The sequence below is a fragment of the Fukomys damarensis genome, unplaced genomic scaffold, assembly GCF_012274545.1.
Source record: "Fukomys damarensis isolate Sample0158 unplaced genomic scaffold, DMR_v1.0_HiC HiC_scaffold_2, whole genome shotgun sequence".
Lineage (NCBI taxonomy): Eukaryota > Metazoa > Chordata > Mammalia > Rodentia > Bathyergidae > Fukomys > Fukomys damarensis.
This window is the reverse complement of record NW_022900914.1, coordinates 19,415,801-19,436,180: the sequence shown is the minus strand read 5'-3', so window position 1 is coordinate 19,436,180 and position 20,380 is coordinate 19,415,801.

The window sequence follows — 20,380 nt, the reverse complement described above, 5'->3', positions numbered from 1 at the left end:
GATGATGATGATGCTTACAGTGTAATGTTGCCAACATGAATCTAGTTATTAACATATTGTACTATGCTCAGCAGAGTCTAATGAAACATGGTTAATCTGAAAAGCATGCAGTAGACATCTTAATTCATGTATTGACCTTTCTTCGATCTACAGTCTCTTTTATTTGAGCCTCAAATTAATTCCTCTATCCTTCCCCTGTCTAAAGATATCTTCACGTTAGATAAAGTAAAGCAGAAGGAGTGTTTCCTTCTCTCTCCCACAGAATTAAAGATTTCAATTCGTTTTACCCTAGAAAGTGAGAACTCCATCACTGTAAAAACATAACAAATGCCAAATCCCTTTGGAAAGCTTCTCAGATAGTGAACAGCACTGTTTATTTAAAGAAGATCTGCCTGTGTCACCCTCTTTGCACCCAGAATTTTGGCATTCTTCACAAAATTCCCTTCTCTTGGACCACGGAAATGGCTCATCATTTCCGGTGGGTGGGACGGAATGAAGTGGGCTTATCAGCAGAACCAAGAAACCCTTCGCAATGTCTTTCAGCATCTTCACAAGGTCTAGGGAGTGGAGCTTCCTCCTTAAATGTGACAAATCCTCTCGTCTTTTTCCCTGAGGAAGGGCTGCCTGAATTTCAGAAGCTCAATGACACTGAGGACTTACTAAGACCTTTAGATGGAAGGTAATATTTCTCTGGATGTTTTAATGGCTGCGTGTTTCTAATGCTTCCTCTGTGTCCTTTCTCTGCCTTTCCTTGTTATTTGAAAATCCTCAGTGGCCTTGTAGCACTGTCCATAATTCAGCCTGTCCTTATACAATTTTATTCTACCCTAGGGAAGCACAGCTGATGACTGCCAGTCTTGTCATGCTGTGAGAATCTTTTCCATCGGAGAAGAAAGTTAAACTCTCATTATAATTTTGGTCGTAATCTGAAATATTCTTAGTGCATGCTTCTCAAGTATTGAAAACATCAGAAAAGAACTGCTTATCAACTTACAACTGCTTGTAGAGGTACAAGATCCCAACAATGAATGCAACTGTACTGTATCCCTAAAATGTACCAATATGCTGTGAGAATCTTTTCCATCGGAGAAGAAAGTTAAACTCTCATTATAATTTTGGTCGTAATCTGAAATATTCTTAGTGCATGCTTCTCAAGTATTGAAAACATCAGAAAAGAACTGCTTATCAACTTACAACTGCTTGTAGAGGTACAAGATCCCAACAATGAATGCAACTGTACTGTATCCCTAAAATGTACCAATAAACTCAATTAAAGCTGAAAAAAAAAAAAAACAGAAAAGAACTGCTTAAAAAAAAATAAAAAGCTTCCAGTCTGTGGAGCTAGTTTTTCAATCTGGTTCCCTCACATCTACCAGAAGTACATTAGTCATGAGTGGACCACTCAGCGGTTATTATTGTCTTCCATGTGCTTTAGGAAACGTCAGAGGGCAAGGTGAATTGTGTATTTGAAAGTGTGTGGACTCCTGGATGCATTCAAGATCCTTTTTCCTCCCATCTTATGTTCTGCAGATATGAGAGCCATACAGGTGAAAGTTCAAAACAAAACAAAAACCAATCAGGCTCTAATGGAGGCAGTGCCTCCTACGTTATCAAGAGGTAGCTGAAAGAAAGGACCTCGGAATGAGAAAGTCACTTTGTCAAACCTGTCTGCGTGAGGATTATAAAAATATAGATTTCTGATATTCTCTCCTGGCAGAAAAATGAACGTAAATTCTCTTTCAGGCAATCCTACTAGATTAGGGATGCCAGAAGAACAGGACACTTAATTATGGCAAAACTGAAATTTCTCGGGCTCAATCTTTCCAGCTCTCCACCCGACAGCAAATACTCCCCTCTATCACAACAGCTTGCTTCCCTCTACGATAGCAGCTTTTATCTCCAGATCCGAATGTTTTAATCCTTTGCTTTAAAATCAAATCCTCTTTATGAGCCTTGTTTTTATTTGTCTCTCCCACTCCAATTTCACCTTTATGCTTTCAAAAGACGAATGTGCTTTTATCTCTTGGAATTCAATTTTATCTTTGCTTCAGTCCCACAGCCACCGTCCTCTTATAGAACTTCTGAAAATGCTTCTTGGAAGTTGCAGAAAACTCAAGTCCTGGGAGAGTGAACCAGGCTAACCAAAGGACCCAGGACCTCTGCTCCCACTCCCACCTCACCAGTGCAAGCCCCCCCGATGTCCTTTCTCCTTCTCCTTCTCCCTGTGTGCTGCGTGCCAGCTTCTTCTTCGCCATCCAGACGACAGCAGTAAACAAAACAACCACAGTCTGTGCCCTGCCAGAGCTTGCAGATGAGAACTTCTGCCCTCACCGTGCAGCGTGTTAAATGCCACCGTGACAGTACGTGGGGGAGGCGGGCCTTCCCCAGCCCCAGGACTGGCCACATGTGCATGGAACTTGTGTCATCACACAGGGCCCCAAGCTTGAACTAATACTCTCACATCTCTATCTTGAACTTCTCAATAAATTTTTAACTTTTTAACCCACAATCACACTGCGCTGAGCCCAAAGCTAGGCAGCCAGTCTTGGCCCAAAATGTTACCCAAAACTCAGATGTGAGCCTTCTGTCTCTCTAACTCAGTGCAACACCTCAGCTTGTCTTCAAATGGGTTCCAATGACAGACCATGCTTTCTTTTACTCTGTAGTGCATTCTTTATTCCTGGAACTTGCCACCCTCTAAACTGACTCTAGAAAGATACTTAATACATTGGCTCTCTGCTTCTTAGATGAATCCCGTGGTGTAATTTTGCATTTCCATGATGTCATAATCACTAAGGAGAAACAAAACTAGGACATGCGTAGGTGTTCTAAAGTTACTAATGAAGCAAACAGCACACCATTTATACTCCGGCTCACCTATTTTTGTTTTGTTTTGTTTTGTTTTGTTTTGTTTTTAATTAGGGGTGGAACAACAACAAAATATCTGACCCTAACCCTAACCCTAACCGCAGCTCCACTCACCAGCAGTCTGTGGTCCCAGGGTAAACGTCTAACTGCCAGGGAAGAAGCCTAGGAAGAAGGAAGGGAAGGGGTGAGGAGACGGGCTGGGATGGGACAGGCGAAGGTACTGCTTTTTCCTTTCCATGGGGGTCACACCCTGGTAGAGAGGCGTCTATAAGGAAGAAAGCCTTAAGAGGAAAGGGCAGAAGTGGAGGGTGGCACTGGAGAAGCCCCTGGGAGGGCCTGGGGTCAGTGTAGCAGCGAGCAATCGCCAAGAGACAGGAGCCATTTTAAGCAGATGCCCTGGACTGGAAATGCTGAAGAACGGTGGTTTGCTGAATTTAACCGGAGGGAGCCTTCTAAGTTGAATGCCGCATAAAGCATCTATACTGCCCTTCTAGAGAAAGGTACAGTTGTTTTGTTTGTTTTGTTTTGTTTGGGTACCAGGGATCTAACTCGAGTCCTTGCACTTGCAAGGCAGGCGCTGGAACTACTGAGTTAAATCCCTGGCCCAAAAGGTACAGTTTTTTTAAAAAAAGATTTCATTCTTCACGAATTCTGAAGTTAGAATGCTGAATCTTTGATGTAGGATCAACATATACTATTCTGGGCTACCTGAGGCCCTGGGATTTATTTAAATTACAGAGAGAGAAAATCGGCTTTTTTTAACTACCATCTCTACTGCTTTGAAAATAACTAGAATCCTCTCTTGTATGATTCATCCTCCCTATGACTTCTGTCCCTGATCATAACTCCAGCAAATGTTGGATATTTTTTTCAAGAGAAGACAAACTTTTTTTTAACGAAAGACCAAAAATTAAACATTAGAGTTCTTAAGACAAACTTCACAAGGAAAAGGAAAATTCCAATAAAATATAATCAGCTACCCAGGGAGCAAAAATAAGCTAAATATATATATGAGGTATTCCATCCAAAGTTTTAAAAATAAGGTTAATCCTGGGGACTCAGCAGGGACCTGGGTTTCTACAATAGCTATCTGGATTCCAGGTGAACATTTTAGCCTCTGGAGTACTCCAGGAGCATGTGTATTTTGAGATAATCAGCCATCATTTAGTGGACCATTTTACCAATTTTTTTACCGTAGTGAAACCTCAGGTAAAGACTCCATTACATTATATTTGCTCTGTGGAGATTGACTTCCTGGTCTCTAACGCAGAGCAATGAAATAATGCCGTATCATATCGGGAGATGAACCGAAGGAGGCTATTTTCACCATAGCAGAAAATAAGTCACCTAGTAAACAACTCAGGGGAAGAAAAGGCCCCAAACAGAAATAAAAATCTCATGTCAAGTTAACTCCCACGCTACTGCAAAGATTTACCTTTATGAACAAAAAACAGATTTTCCAGACTTAGTAAAGAAAGCCATTCTGTGAAATAGAGGCTGGCGACGGAAACCGCAGTACAAGCAGGGGAACATTTTGTCTTCCAACTGCAACACAAGTCACGCAAAGAAAACCCAATTTTCAGGTAGGAGAGGAACTTTCGTGACTTTCACTCAGATTTTCCTTCACTCAGGGCAACAACAAGTTCTTCATGGCCATGGCATGTTCAGGAACCCAAAGAAACAGTCCCAGCACCCTCATCATTTTCTTCCTCATGTCTGAGATAAATTTCAGTGGCATTTAGTGCATCTACAATGTTGTGTGACCATCCAAGTTTCAAGGCATTTTCATCACTGTAAAGGGAATTCTGTATGCATTAAAGCATTCATCCCCAGTTTTACCTTGTAACCTAGTCCCCGGCAACTATTAGTTTATCTTTTTATCTCTATGTATTTATAGTACCTTTTCTAAATGCATCAAATGGATGGGAACATATATGAGACATCTTGTGACTCTTCTTTCTCTTAGCATAACATTTTTTAGGTGCATTCATGATATGGCATATGCTAACACTTCATTCTTTTTCGTGGCCAAATAACATTCCATTGTATGAATATATACCACTTTTGTTTATCTAGTCAACAGACTAGAGTTCCCACTTTGGATATGTGACCACTACTACTAACTACTGGGACCCTCATTTTGAATACAGATACTTTATTTCTTTAAAGCACTTTTTATAATCTTCAGTGATTCCTATAAAATCTCTCATTGAGCCTCTGATAATACCCATGCTACTCATCTCTTAGGATTATTTCTGAGACACAAAGGATCTAAATTAAAAAAAATAATTTCAAGTCAGTCATTCACTAACTGGTCAGCCCAAGTCATCTGACTCTTAAAAGAGAGCTCTGCGCCTCGCACAAGAAAACTGCTAGTGCCTTCTTAAACATCTTACCTTTATCTGGGACCAGGTTTCCTTGGGTGGATAGGATTATGCAAATTTATTTCATGCTTCAAAAGCCATTCAAAACTGTGGCTAGACTTCGAGTTCTTTAAAACTGGGTATACATTTTGTTCGATCTTAAGACTATCTTAGACAACCATCAGAGGTAGCCTCTAACCAGTACTACAGAGCTAGCACCAAAGGTGAGTTTGCAAAGAGAAGAGGAAGAGAGGACAAGAAGAAAAAAACAGAAAATGAGGAAGAGACTCACACTAGACAGACACATTTACAATTAGGAAAATATTTTCTTCGCATCTGTGACTTTTCAATTACTGTTCCCCTTCTCCACACATGGGGAACGTGAGGCAGGGAAGCCTCACATTCTTGTCCTTATACTTGCAGCTCTGTGGTCAGCTGCCCATTCGGCAAGTTTCAGCCGTACTGCAGTAGGCCTTTGTTTTCTTTGTTTCTTTCTATCATGAAACAACTACATTGTCTAAAAATAAAAACTAATATGAAAAGTAAAAGAAACAGCACAAATTAATTTGTAAATGTCATTAGTACCATTTTACCACTGCTGAAGTTAATGCCCAGCTCTTCCTCTGTGTGTCCAGGAGCAATTACAGCTCTGAGTATATCCTTCCATCCAGGTAAGCCCTTAGTCTATGCAAGATCTTTTACAAAAAGTGGAATTTCTGTGTCACTTGACCAAACACCAGAAGGTAGATTCTGATCTTAGATCCATCCTGTATTATAAATGGTCAGGAACTTGTCCAACTTACATTCCCAATTTTTTCCTATCCCAGTGCATGTGAAGATGATATTCCTACAGCACACTGAGTTAAATGGACAGCTGATGTCAAGGAGCCTGAAAGAAATAAGACTGTTTTTTAAAACAAAGAAAGCAAAAACACAACCAACAAACTCCAGTAGTTGATTGACAATTATTACCATGTGGTATTACCCTATAGTTATTGCCGTATGGTAGTAAGTTAGCACTCAAAATTTTCTTCCCTTTTTCCTACTGGGACTTTTCATGTTAGCATCACTTAAAAATCATGATGACTATTTGAGTAGGCATAATCTTCCTGTCTTGGCCAGCTTTTTTGTTGCTGAGACCAAACACTTGACACACACAACTTGGAAAAGAGGTTTATTCGGCTCACAGTTTCAGAGGGTTTAGTCCACAACTGGCTGACTCCAAGGCAGAAACATTATGGTAGAAGGAACTGAGGAAGAAACTTGTGCAACTCGTGGCAGCCAGAGAACAGAGATTAGCCCAGTGATGCACCTTCTCCACCCAGGCCCAACCTCCTAATAGCACATACAGCTATGAACTCATCAGTGAGTGCCAATCCACTGACAGGTAATCACATCCCTGTAACCCAGTCAGCTTCTGGAAGTCTCGCCTCTGAATACTTGAGACTTTGGGAAGAACATTTGAGGTTTAAACAATAACAAATCCTGTTTTATAGATAAGGAAACTGAACTTAAGTGTAGTTAAGTGATTCATGCACATATCTAGCGAAAGGATAGCAGGTCTGCTGTTCTAAACCAGGCCTTCTGATTAAATCCATTATTTGTTACCCAATTTATTCTAAACTTGAATGTGCATCAGAATCAGCCAGGAAGCCTGTTAAAGTACAGATTGCCAAACATGGAATCAAGAACTCTGTGTTTTTAATAAGTTCCACTTGAGTCAATCCTGGGATCCACATTTGAGGATGACTTCAGGGCTGACTGGCGTCCCCACATTTGTCCGGAGACCTGAGAGTTGATTGGGTTCTCTCAATTACCCATCACTTGAGCCTGATTGAGTTTTCCTCAACTTTAACTTGGCTTCTCTTCTCTCAGCAGGTCACTAAACTTTCACTTGCCCCCAGCCTGAAACAGAACTTCTGGCCTTAACAGCCCATCATGAGAATTGGGTGAACAGCAAAAACCATCTTTCTTCAGGAAAACAACCATCATGTTTTTATTTGCTCCTACCTGATTACCCAATTTCCCTTCAAAACATGTTCCTAGACCTGCTTACTTTTTTATAAACGTCTTTTTCCAGTTAGTTGTGAAATGTTGACAGATCCTGAATTCAGTTATTCTCTTTGAAGTAGTCTCTTTGAATAAAGTGTCTCCTTAAATAAGTCCAGATTTGTTTTTATTTGACAAAATCCTCAGCCTCTGACTAAGGCACAAGCTCCATCAAAGCTTACCCTTGAGGAAAGGATTTGGCATATCTATGCAGCAAACTGGCCGCAGATTTTATCTCATAGACAGCCTTGAGATCCCACACGGGCCAAAATGCATTTGTCTAGAACTCACTCCAGGCTTTTGTGATCTTAGCTTCAGCACTTAATTCCTGGCATTTGAACATCATTCCTTTGGGTATCTTAAAATCAAAGCTTTCTAGGTCTTCAGTTCTCAAAACTCAAAGAAGGTTAAAGCATCTGCTGTGAAATATTTCTCTCCTGAGATGCACCCAGCATCCGTGTGTCCTCTAGAAACGCTTTGTGGGGCTGCCAACGCATCTCTTGTCAAAGCGACCTTAAACATTGACTTCTCTCCTCCAAGGAGATGCCTCCCTTGGCTTTTGTGACTACCCAAGTTTGAAACACATACTTTTCATAAACCACAACTAAGCAACCTATACATACTTTGGCTACCTCCTCCACCCTCATTTTTCCAGGCAAATATTTGGCCTTTGCTTGCAGAATTTCTGCCAAGAAATCACCCAAGCTCTTAAGAAGGAAATTTTATGGGGAAAGGAGACTGCCAAAAACAAAATTAAAGGAACTTTTCTCTCATGTAAAACTCCTTTCCATCAGGGTTAGAAAGCATTAGGCTGTTTCTAGTCTAGTGCCTAGAATGATTTCATCTGACGGTTGTTACTATCATTATAAAGGGATGCCCTATTACAAAATTCTATGAACAGACCAACTTTGGCTTTAGATAAGAGCATAATGACTATCACAGGAAAGGTTGATTTCAAAATAGGTAGTGCTGCCAGTCCGGTTCTAAAGAAACCCACAGTTCCGCTTCTGAGTAAGCAATGCCTCTGTCTTTGCTATTCCCCTTGGAGACTTAAAAAGGCAAAAGAGGTGAACAATAAGGTTTGTTTTTTTTTTTTAAAGCAGCATGTCTTGACGGGAAATATCCTAGGTTCAAAATAGCTGGGTTTAAATCCCAGCTTGCCACTATGTAAGGGAAATGCAGTCTTAGGCATGTCATGAAATCATTGCAATCCTTATTCTTTATCTGTAGGCATGGGCAAGAAGAACACCCAAATCTAATCCACATTGTTTGGTTGAAAAGATGAAGAAATATTTTTAACTGAGTTTATTGGTATAATTTAGGTACACAGCACAGTCACATTCGTCACTGGCGTCTTCTACCTTTACATGATACATCTCAGTTCTTATTTTTCCCCCATTACCCTGTCCTCCCTTCACCCCCTCCACCCTTCTCTATTTACAAAGACTTTGCTTCCATGTTTTTCCTTTTCCCATATTTTCCTTTCCCTTCTTACCATTTCCCTGCTCCTCCCATTTCCCCTAGGCCTTTAGACCTCTTCTTCCTATTACACAAATGATGAAGAAATTTGAAAACATTTAAAAACACTGTGTTTTAGAAAACCAAAGCAATAAAGAAACATAAGGTGCCGTCCATCCAGCCTTCAAATCTGCTTGTCATGTCCTCTTTAATTTACATCTCCAAAGAAAGAATATTCACCTGTGTAATATCCCAAGCCTTCACGGATACTTTTGTCGAAAGGATGACTGACTGCATAAGCGAATGTTGCTACACAAACAAGTACCAAAGTGCATAATGTATGTAAATCCAAAACAAACTTTAGATGCTGTCATAAATTTAAGTAAAACAGCAGTACTTGTCTAAGGCATTTAAACTATGGGCACTAAGAAATCAATGTACCAAACTCACTAACACTGGCTGTGTACAGAAAGACGCAGACCAGAACCTTGCATTATATTTTTGAACAAATCCTGTCATCATAATGACTCAACAGATTTGTACTTCTTATGCTGAAATTGCTATGAAGTAAGACTGTATTATCATGACTTCATAGAGAAAGAAACAGGGGCATAAAACAAACAAATTACTCAAAACAAGCTTTTAAATATCTTCTCTGTTTCTCTCACCCTGGGCCTTGAAAAGAAATTGAAATCCAATCACTGCACTATGTGACTTTACCAGGAGTGGAAAGGAAGAGTTTTGGAGGGCTGGAAGTAGGAGATGAGGGATAAGAAAGTTATCACCACAAATAACTCCTGAACAGAACTGAGAGCTGTGTAGCTGGCTTCTTCCCACTGGATGACACTCAAATTCTGTGAAGCTCAAGATGAGACCTGGGACCACAAGCAGCAGTAAAAGAGCCCTAGGATAGCTGCACATTCTTGAGTCCAGCTCAGACGCACCGCATAAGATCACCTCTCCCAAAATCTGTGCTGAGCAAACCCTCAAAGTGACTCCCAGGGCCTGCTCAAGGCGAGAATTGCTGCTTATTCTAGGGCTGGTGGAGGAAGCGCACAAATCTGGTTTTATGACCCTGTGCCCAGAATCTGAAGTGGTCCTTCTCCTGACACTTTATATCGTTTTTATAATAAGAAAAGAGTAAAGTGTTTTGTTTTATTTTTGTACAGTTTTGTTTGGTTTTTGCTTTTGTTTTTTGAGACAGGGTCGCACTATGTAGTTGGGACTGACCTGGAATGTAGCCCAGGCTGGTCTCAAACTCACAGCAATCCTCCTGCCTCAGCCTCCCAAGTGCTGGGATTATAGGCGTGCGCCACCACAGCTGGCTAAGTGTTTTGTAGGAATGTAGCAGGCTGGTCTCAAACTCACAGCAATCCTCCTGCCTCAGCCTCCCAAGTGCTGGGATTATAGGCGTGCGCCACCACAGCTGGCTAAGTGTTTTGTTAAAAAGGTAAAAAAAAACATAATCAATACAGGACAAATTAAAGATACCTGTCATTCCAAAGCCCAGAATAACCAGTCCAGACCACCAGATTGGGCAACTTCAGGTCTGTGTTTCATGTAGAATACAATGTGAGTTATACAGCACAGTGGTCTTGTTCGCTGCGCATATTTTTGTAAATGTCTTCTGACATATCCTCCAAATAGAACCAATGGTACATACCATCTTAGAACCTGCTTTTTTTCATTGAAGGACATAATCATGGCCACTTTAAATCTTCAGGTATTTCTAACACATCATGTTATTTTAAATAACAGTCTGGAGAACATTTCATTATGATTTACTATAATGTCAGAAATCCTATATGGTTTGATATTTGGATAATATGGAGCCATTATAAATATTACAATGAGCAACCTGCAGCTGTTTGCGGCACACCTGTGGCTTTTCCCCTGGGGTAAGTGTGAAGCAGAAAAGAATGAGGTTTACTATTCATTAGCTCTCTGTAGTGGTATCATTCAATGCTTCCTGGTAGCAAAGATTAAACCCTACATTCTGGAATCTTTCTGAGTTACTGGTGCATTTTTTCAAATAAATGTGTTAGGCTTTTTCTGTCTTGAATAATTACTAAAGCATCCATCTCAACAAAGAACCAGTAAGAAAGCATGCGGACTTGTCAGCAAGCTGCCATCCTAAAGAGCAGCAAGATCCTAGCACCAAGATGAATTTTTCCTTCCAGACACAGGCAGCTTCAGACCTCAGCCTTCACAGCTCTTGCCCATGTGCTTCCTGAAATCATAACTGCCCTGTGGAGCTCTGCAGAAAGCTAATTAGTCAAGTTGAATTCTCTACCAAGTGAATCACATAGAATCTCCCCCACATTGCTGATGCTCTCTGGCCATTGGATTTCAGCTCTTTTCCTTTATCTGGAATCCTTCAGTGGCCCTTTTCTTTCATCCACCCATGACTAAATGAGCCTTTAATCAATTTGCACCATTGAAGCAAAGCCATTCTGGAAAGGATAGCACTTCGGCACGCTTAACGTTAGTGGAGATACGCAGGAGCTGTCCAAGGCTGCAGATTCCTAACAGAAGGCATGACTGGCACTCCATAAGCCTGAAGCGCAGTGATTACAAGCTCCATCGCCTGTGTGAGGCCGGCAGGGGGAAATCCACTGTCAGTCCAGCCCAGAGAGGCTCCTTGTTGGAACGCTGCAGACATTTGGCGGAAAGCTGTAGAGCTCGCGCCAATGCACCAGCTGTGGGGAGGAAATGAATCTCACTCGAACCCAAATGTGCTCACCTCTCTGGCTGCCACATATCTATATGCAGGCTGTTCTTGGATCCCCACTGTGTCTAACTGGGGCCATTAACCAGCTTGCACGGGCTGAGAGGATGCATGTGGGTTACTCCCTTCCAGATCATCTCTTGATTGGCTGTTTTCCCACTTTCTCGGGTTTATGTGAACACTGTAACATAGAGAGGGAAGCAATAGCAATACAATTTAAAGAAAAAGAATCCGTGTGGAGGTGGACATCTCTGAGGCCTGGGTTCCATTTCCTCTTCCGCCCCTGATTCTTCCTGTCCTCATCTGTGACCTGAGGAGAACAGCACTGTCCTCCGTTCCCTCTCTTTGCCTTTCAGTGCAGGCTACTAGGCTGGACCAGCACTTCCTGTCTGTACCCCACCACGGCCCCTAGTCCTAAGAGGAAGTCCTAAGGTAAGACAGAGTGAATGAACTATGTCAGAATTCCAAAACACGTGGTCTCCTCTTCACCACCGGCTTAGATGCTATTTGCCCTTCAGTCATCCTTCAAAGTCATGGCAAGACTTTGAACTGAAGGGAGAGTATTTCTGCAAGGGAAGAGGCAGGACAAGAGTTTTCCAGAGAGAGAGAAATGTGAAGGCTGAACTAAGAGCTAGAACCTCTAAGAGTTTGGTCCAGCTCTATTCCTATGTAGCATTTTATGACCTTAAGAAAATTACTTTACTCAAACCCTGGAGGCATACATACATTTTAAAAAGTTGCTGTGGGCTGGGGGTACAGTTCATTAGTTGAGCTTATGCTTAGCCCGCATAATGCCCTTTGCTTAATTCCCACTTCCAAGATAAAATAATTCATTAAGAGGTTGCCACTCTAATCAATGATTCTCAACTAGGAGAAGTGCTATATTGGTAGGATGCAAGCACACACGAAGAGTTTGAAATCCAGTAAAAGGTTGAGAACCCTTAAGTCCCTGCTCAAGGAGGCAGCCAGTTCTAAAGTCCCATGGTTTTATGAAAACTGAATTTGGCAACTACAAAGTGGTGTCCTGAGTGGTATTTGGTCCCACGCTTGAAGGCCCATCATTTCCTTCAACTGCCATAAATGCTCCTGCCAGCATTTCTGGAGTTGTTTCACCCAAGATGACTTGAGGACTGGTGTTTGTCCAAAGTGGTAATACTCCTGGGATTGCCAAACCAGCTGTGCAGGATTCACACAGGGAAAAGCAACAGATGTAAAATCCGTCCAAGTGAACCAGACAGAAATCAGTTCAGTCAAACGTATACCGGTCAGAATAGATGCGTTTTGTTGCTTACTTTCTAATAGGGGAGGGGAGGGAATGACAGCCTGGATCACCTGGATTTCAGCGTGAAAAGGGGAAATGACACTGTCTAGCAGAGGTTTCACTTTGCAGCCTTTTTCATCCTTTCCTGCTGCTGTCTCTATGTTGCTGACCTTCCTGTCATTCCTACGGGGAGAGAGAGAGACAGATCTTCACCTTCTATATCCATACGTATTTATGTGTATTTATTTATAATTATTGCTACTGTGCATCGAGTTCCTGCTATTTAGAACATGTTTTTAATATATTTGTATTTTGTTTGCTTCTCATAATATCTCTGAAAAGTATTTAATATTGTTCCCCTTTTACAGGAAGAAACTGAAGCCCGAAGAAGAAATTTTTTGAAGAACCCACAGCTGATGCTTGGACTTTACACTGGAGCCAGGCACGGTGATAAGCACCTTTAATCCCAGCACTCTAGGAGCCTGAGGCAGGAGGGTGAGTTGAAGCCCCATCTGAGCAACTAAGCAATTAAGTGAAACCATTTCTAAAAATAAAATTTAAATTTAAAGAGGGGCTGGGAATGTAGTTGAGGGTGAAGGCCCCTGTGTTCAATCCCCAGTATAATAATAAAAATAACAGTAGGGAGGTCATTAGGCTGAGGTGATTCTAGCCCTCTAGGTTCCCGCAAAACAAACCAAAATCCAATACTACACAGTGTCAACCTAAAACAGAGATTCTCCAAAGAAAAATGACCTTTACTCCGGACCAGCAGACCATGGGAATATGCTTGCCACAGTAAACTATGAGCATATTCAAAGAGGTTGAAGCAAGGAGAAGTTTTAAAAGGTAAAGATAAAGAGGGTTACTTAAAAATTTTTTGAAACAATAATCTTTGTCACAGCGAACAGTGGACAAGGGTGACGCCAGGCCAACACTGAACTGAGGTTTCGGCCAGATCCCTTTGCAGAAGTGCTTTTTGTATAAGGTACCTGTAGACTATACAGACAGTGTGGTTCAGGTGGAGTCTTTTATGATTCTGATTATCATAATCGTGTGTAAGAATCCTTCTTTTATAACTTCCTAGCTTTGCTTATTGTTGTTGTCGTTGTTGTTTGCATCGACAAAAGTGACTCCATTTTGATTGTGACAATGTTCGCTTAACTTAAGCTTAGCCAATCGGAAACTGCCAAGTAACTTCTAACTAGGGACTTTCCATCAGAGTGATTCAAAGGAGGCTCCGCTCCATTTTAACCAAATAAACACTGTTTCACCTTGCTTTTGTGTTCGCCTCCTTATTGCTCTTCTTGAGAACCTTACACTGCATGTGGTCTGGAGCTGCCTGGTTTCTGACACACTACATGCTGAAATCTACTCTTCAAAATATGAATGTGCCTCTGTTAATCTTTCAACATAGTAAAAGGCAGGGCAGATAAGAAAGCCAGACATCCAGAACCCAAGGCGCATCCCCTCCCTATTTTGTGCCCCTGCTTTCCTCTCTTCACCCAGGAGAAATACCCACCACCTCCCTGCACAGGTCACAGCACTTGGGAAGGATAAAATCCGATGGCCAATTATTTTTAAACAGAACTGCTATATCCAGTTACAGACAATAAAAAGCACTTTGGCCATGTTAAGAAGAAAGAAATTTCATACCAAAGGAGAGATAATTGAGAGCTTATGAAAGGAGCGGGAGATCTAAAGGGACAGAGAGACAGCAGGGCCTGACTCCCAAAGCACCCACACTCTAGCCATCATGGATGCACTGCTTTCGCCACAACCAGGAACCTGGAACAGCTCCTGTGCTCCGCCATATGCCCTTTCAAGCTGAACTTCTGAATTTGTCTCCTCCAGGAATGTCCCATAGGTGGAACCCAAATCCCTAAAGCAAAGAAATCTAGAAAATAAAATAGTTTTCTAGCCTCTATAGTATGACATGACACTCAAGAAAGAGTTTGAAACAGGTGTTAAGAGACCCTCATTATAGTTTCCACCCCATCATTAAAAAAAAAACAAAAACAAAGTGAATCTCTAAAGAGAAAATTTATGAAAGTGTTTTAAGATCAGGTAAGGAAGCCCCCTACTCATCTGGCAAATAACCCCATAGAGGAAACCACCTACTTTGTCCACTGGTAAAGCCAATCCATGGTGCTAAAGAACTACCTTTGTAGTTTGGGATACACTTATGAAATGACAGCCTTCAGAGATTTCTGTTTCTCAAAGCCGTTGACAGAGCAGGGAATCATGGGCCAGCCTACTCTCCGTTTCCAAACTTTGAAAATGTCTTCTGCAACACTGAGAGATGCCCAGCAGCAGCAAGAGTGACAGCACTTCCCGAGAGCTGCAATTTACTGGCCTCTCACCACTTGGAAGTCAACCAACACTTGACACATCTGTTCAGCATGCTGAGCACTTGGCAGGGAGGAAAGCCATCCCAGTCCAAGCCAGGCAAAACGGAACACTTCCCCGTCCCACTTCTGAGGCCAGAACACTGTGTGCAGTGACTCCCTTCTTCCCAATTCACTATTGCTTGACTCAGTCTGAGTTTATCTGACTTTGTGTCACACACGCTCCAAACCAGATGTGAGAAGTAAAGCAACCAAGCATGTTGTGAAGGGATACATTTGGAAAAAAAAGAAAAGGGGAAAAAACAAAATATATATACATATATATATATATAAATATATATATGTATATATATATTAGTATCTTCTATGGACCAGACCCTATCCTAGGAAGTTTGTAAATTACTTGATAAATATTCACACAAAGCTGTAAAATAATGGTTACCTCTCTTTTTTCAGCCTTGGGAAAACTGTGCTTCAGAGGTTAAGTGATTTGCCTCAGGGACACAACTTCCATGCTATAGAGCTGGATTCTAATCAGAATCTCTGATTCCACAATCCTTGTGTTCCCCATTACATGGGTCTTTTTCAGCCCTTTTTTCACCATAAAACTTTGCCAAGGCTGGAGATTTAGCTCAGTGGTTCGGTGGCCTGCCTCGCAAGCGCAAGGACCCAAGTTCGATCCCCAGTACCAAAAACAAAAAAAAAAACTTTGCCAAGAATTCCTTTGGTAGCTTCTATTACAAAAATAATAGATACTTTTCTCATTTCCCAAATAGGTCACATTTCATTTATGCATACATAATTTTATATCACATTTACTCTTTCAAATTACATATCCCAGTTGCTACAGAGGATTTTAATAATACACTATTATCTCACCACTTCTGTTATGCCATAAAGGATGAAAATAATGTCAACTCATGACAAACTGTTGAAAAGGAAGTGGAGGCAATTTCTAAACAAAGTAAAATCTTGAACTTTAAAAATAATGATCTTAGAGTACAATGTTCTAAATTGAGTTTGGATTTCTTAGTTTTGTTCTTCATTCATACACCTGTGATATATCAAGCACTTTAAAGATTGTAAATACAAATTATACATTACATGTTATGCAAAAAAGACTTTACAGATTAAACAACAGTACAAAAGAATAGCTTATTTTGGATAATATGACATTTATAAGCAAACCGGTCCCTATGACCTGAATAAGTTAATGCTCCTATTAAAAGTAGTAGCCTTCTTCCTTAGGTGGATGTAAATGCAATGTTCTGGTAGATACTTGTCTCGTCTCAGAGGCCTATGCATGAAACACAAGTGTGAGTTAGTGAGAGAAAGAATACAGTGTATATCTTAGAGTCAAAAACAGATTTGAATCCAGTCTTTCCATGCACAGTTGAGAGACTAGACTTGCTCTCACTGCACCTCATTTCCTCAACTTGAAAATGATGGGTTTGCCAACAGCGCAGGTTTACAGTGAGAGTTATATAAGAAAAGAATATGAAATGAAGGTCCTCTCCCTCCCTCGCTCTCCCTTCTCCTTGTCTCTCCCCCTTTCCCTCACAGATATTTATATATATATATATAACACATTTAATATACTGTCACCACTGAATTGACCATGAATCGGATGCAACACAGTTGTCTACTGACAGAAAAGTGATTTTTTTATTCAAGAAACAAAGGTTATATATCTGTGTTGCCCCTCAAGGGAGACCTACTTGACCAAGTATCTAACGATATTTAATGAAGAAAAAAAACTTCCACATCCCACGAATTCTTCCCTGAAATATTAAGATGAATTTCTTGTATTCTTTTAGTATTTTGAACACTCCAATATTATTTATGTAATAAAAATATAATTTTCTTGATAACCTCGTTAACCTGAAGCCGTAGAGAATTGACTTCAGCAGCGCCGCCTAGGGCTCTAGGATGCAAATGCACATCCAGCCTCTGCGATCCAGTAGCGTTACTTCTCCAATTTTCTGAGGCAATTACACAATCTTACACTAACCACCTCTTAAAATGTACACTACCCAGTAAGAAAGTAAGTTGGTTTTATTTATCCACTTAGTAGTTATTGAAGATGTAAAACTAATTTACCGACGTCTTTAAAAATAGTTAAAGAAACTTAGACCTTGTGCTTGGAATATAAGAAAAGCATGTTAAAACTGTTAAAAATACCCTTTCTATACATAAAACTAAGAATATTTTGGGACAGTTAATATTATACTGACCAAGATATTTTAGCAATATTTACCTCCAAAATGGCAAAAGTTATATCTTTATGAACAGATTCCCTATATCAAATGACACAAAATAGTTTTTAGACAGGGACACAAAATATAAGAAAAATGCATATAACTTGATGGGGAGCTAGACACTGACCCAAAAGTTTCTGAACAGACATGAAGTGCCAAGGCTAAAATTGTGGGTACACACACACACACACACACTCTTCTCCCATTCAGTAACTAACTTTTTCAGAGCCTACAAATACAATTGAAAATGGGCTGGGGCTTGGCTCAGTAGTTTTGCTGCCTTCCTTGCAAGCACATAGACCTGAGTTCAATCCCCAGTACCAACAAAAAAAAAGAAGAAGAAAGAAAGAAAGACAAATACAATTGAAAGTCACTTTTATCTGCATTAATGCAACAATTAAGAGATGATGGAGTAAAAGCATGTTGTCCCTAACAACCCTCATTAATCAATGCCCAGACTGGATCTCTTATTTAAAAAGACAGGATATTCATAACAGTCCCCGGAAAATTGTGAGGTATCACCCTAAAGAAGAGATGCTCATCCAGCCCCTTTCAAAAGCTAGCATATGAATTCAGTGATTTTTGTTTTAATTTTCTACTAATATTTTTTAAGTGTGAACTATTTCAAACATAAGGAAAAGTATAAAGAATAATATAATAAATGTATGTGAACTCAAGTGAAATGTTAACATTTTGACCAGTATACTTTATTTTATTTTTTATTGTGTTGTGCTTTAAGAAATAAAATATTGCATAAATTGTTGAAGGTTCTATTCACTGCTCCTGATCCCATTTTTTTTTTTCCTTGCTAGCTTGGGGCAATCACACTCCAAGATTAGTGTAGTTCACACCATATATGTTCTTACAATCCTGTACCTATGCGTATCTCTAAAGATACAGCATAGTCATGGATGTTTCAACCTTAAAGAAATGCTATCATATTGTACATACTATTCTGAAATTTCATTTGTCATTCAACACTTTTTTGTATTCCTATTGATAAATGTTATCCTAGTTCATCCAACATCGAGGTAGTATACCTTTGTATTCTTATACCATGATTTATTTTTTAATTTCATACTGAAAGACATAGTTTATGTCACACATTTTTATTACAAACAGGGCCTCAATTAAAATGATTATTTGTATCTCTTTAAATATATGTGCAAAAGTTTCATATATATGAAATATATATAGTTTCACATACACACACACACACACACACATACATATATATGTGGCATTGAATGTAGCCCAAAGTAAAATCAGTGAGTAGGCGTATCCTACACAGATGATAATCTGTTGTAAAATTACTCAGTACAATAGTCATATTTGTATGCATATTAGGAATACATGAGAGTCCTCATCTCTTCATATTTTGCTGGCACTTACAGTGTCAGGATTTGTAAATGTTTGTTAACCCTATGAAATGTTGTTCTATGTTGCTTCGATTTGTGTCTGCAACCACTGTCAACACTTTTCGTGTGTTTACTGTCCCTTCGGTTTAACTCTTTGTGACCTGTCTTTTCATATTCTTTGCTCATTTTTATATTAACTTGATGGGCCTTTTGTCAGTGACTTCTGTGAGCTATTTATATATTCTAATGACAGATCCTCTTTCAGTTATTTGTATCTTTTACAGTCTATGACTGTGTTTTCATTCTATTGGTTCTACGCTGCACAAAAATGTTTTGGTGAATCAGATTTAGCAATATTTTCCTTAACTGGCTTTTTTGGACATCTTAAGTGTTTTTTAAGTCTCCAGGTTACAAAGATATTTCCTTCTATTTTCTCCTAAAATCTTTCTAAACTCTAATTTTAATCTACCAAACATTTATCCACCTGGATTTTTAAAACAGTTAAAATGGGAAATTAGTTAAGCTATTTTTTTCTGTATAGATAAACCAGCACTATGACTGAGTAGCCTATCATTTCTTCACTGTCATATGATACCATTTCTGTTATAAACCAACTTTTCCTTAATATTATGTATTGGGAGGTTCTCTATTTCATTCAACTGATCTAACTGGCTTTCCACAGGTAAATATTTCCATGTCTAAATAACTAAAGCTTCATAATAATTTTAGGTATCTGGTAGGAAAAATGTTCTTGTGTTCTTTAAAAATGTTCTTTAAAATTATTTGGTCATTCTGGACATATAATCACACTATAAATTAATTTTTTACACACATTAATTTTAATGTTAATTTGTCAAGCTTTCCCAAAAAAAATCCAGACTTTATTTTTCTTTGAAATATATTTACAAGCTGAGAATCAGTTGATTAATATTAAGTCATCTCATCCATGAAGATTTTATTATTTTCTATTTAATAGGATAATATTTTACAGCCTTAAAAAACATTAAGAGCTTGCATCTATTCAGTTGGAGTTATTCCTATGTGCCAAAGTTTTTGTTTATTTTATAAATTCTAAGGTTGCTCAAAGCTTCTATCCAATTTAATCCTTAGCAACATGCATGTACATACACACACACACACACACACACACACACACACACAATTATTTTTCTTTGGTACTTGGAATTTATTTTAATTTCAATTTATTTCAGTGGCTCTTAAAATATATATGAGATATTGCCCAATTCTCTAATTGTCATTCAGTTGTCAGGAAGCTGATTCTGCTCTCAATTAATTTTTCTGTTCTTTAAGACTTCTCTTTATCCTTCAGTTAGCAACAATGTGTGTATATGTAGATTTATTCATTGTTGCTATTGTTTTTAATTTAATCTGAGAAAAATCTGAGTTTCAGCAATATATCAGCCATCAGCTTTCAAATATTTCCATTGGGTCAGAAGCCACCTATTTTTTTTCCAAGAATTGTACTATTTTATTATATATACCTAATATTTTTTCACATTTCTGTGCTTTACTTAATAATTTATTGTCCTTATTTTTAAAATATATATATAAATATTATTATGTCTTCACATATCTCCTTAAGGATCCTTGACACAACTACACAATTAAATGATTTTAAAGCTAATTTATTTCTTTTTATTGAGTTTATTGGTATAATCTAGGTATACAATA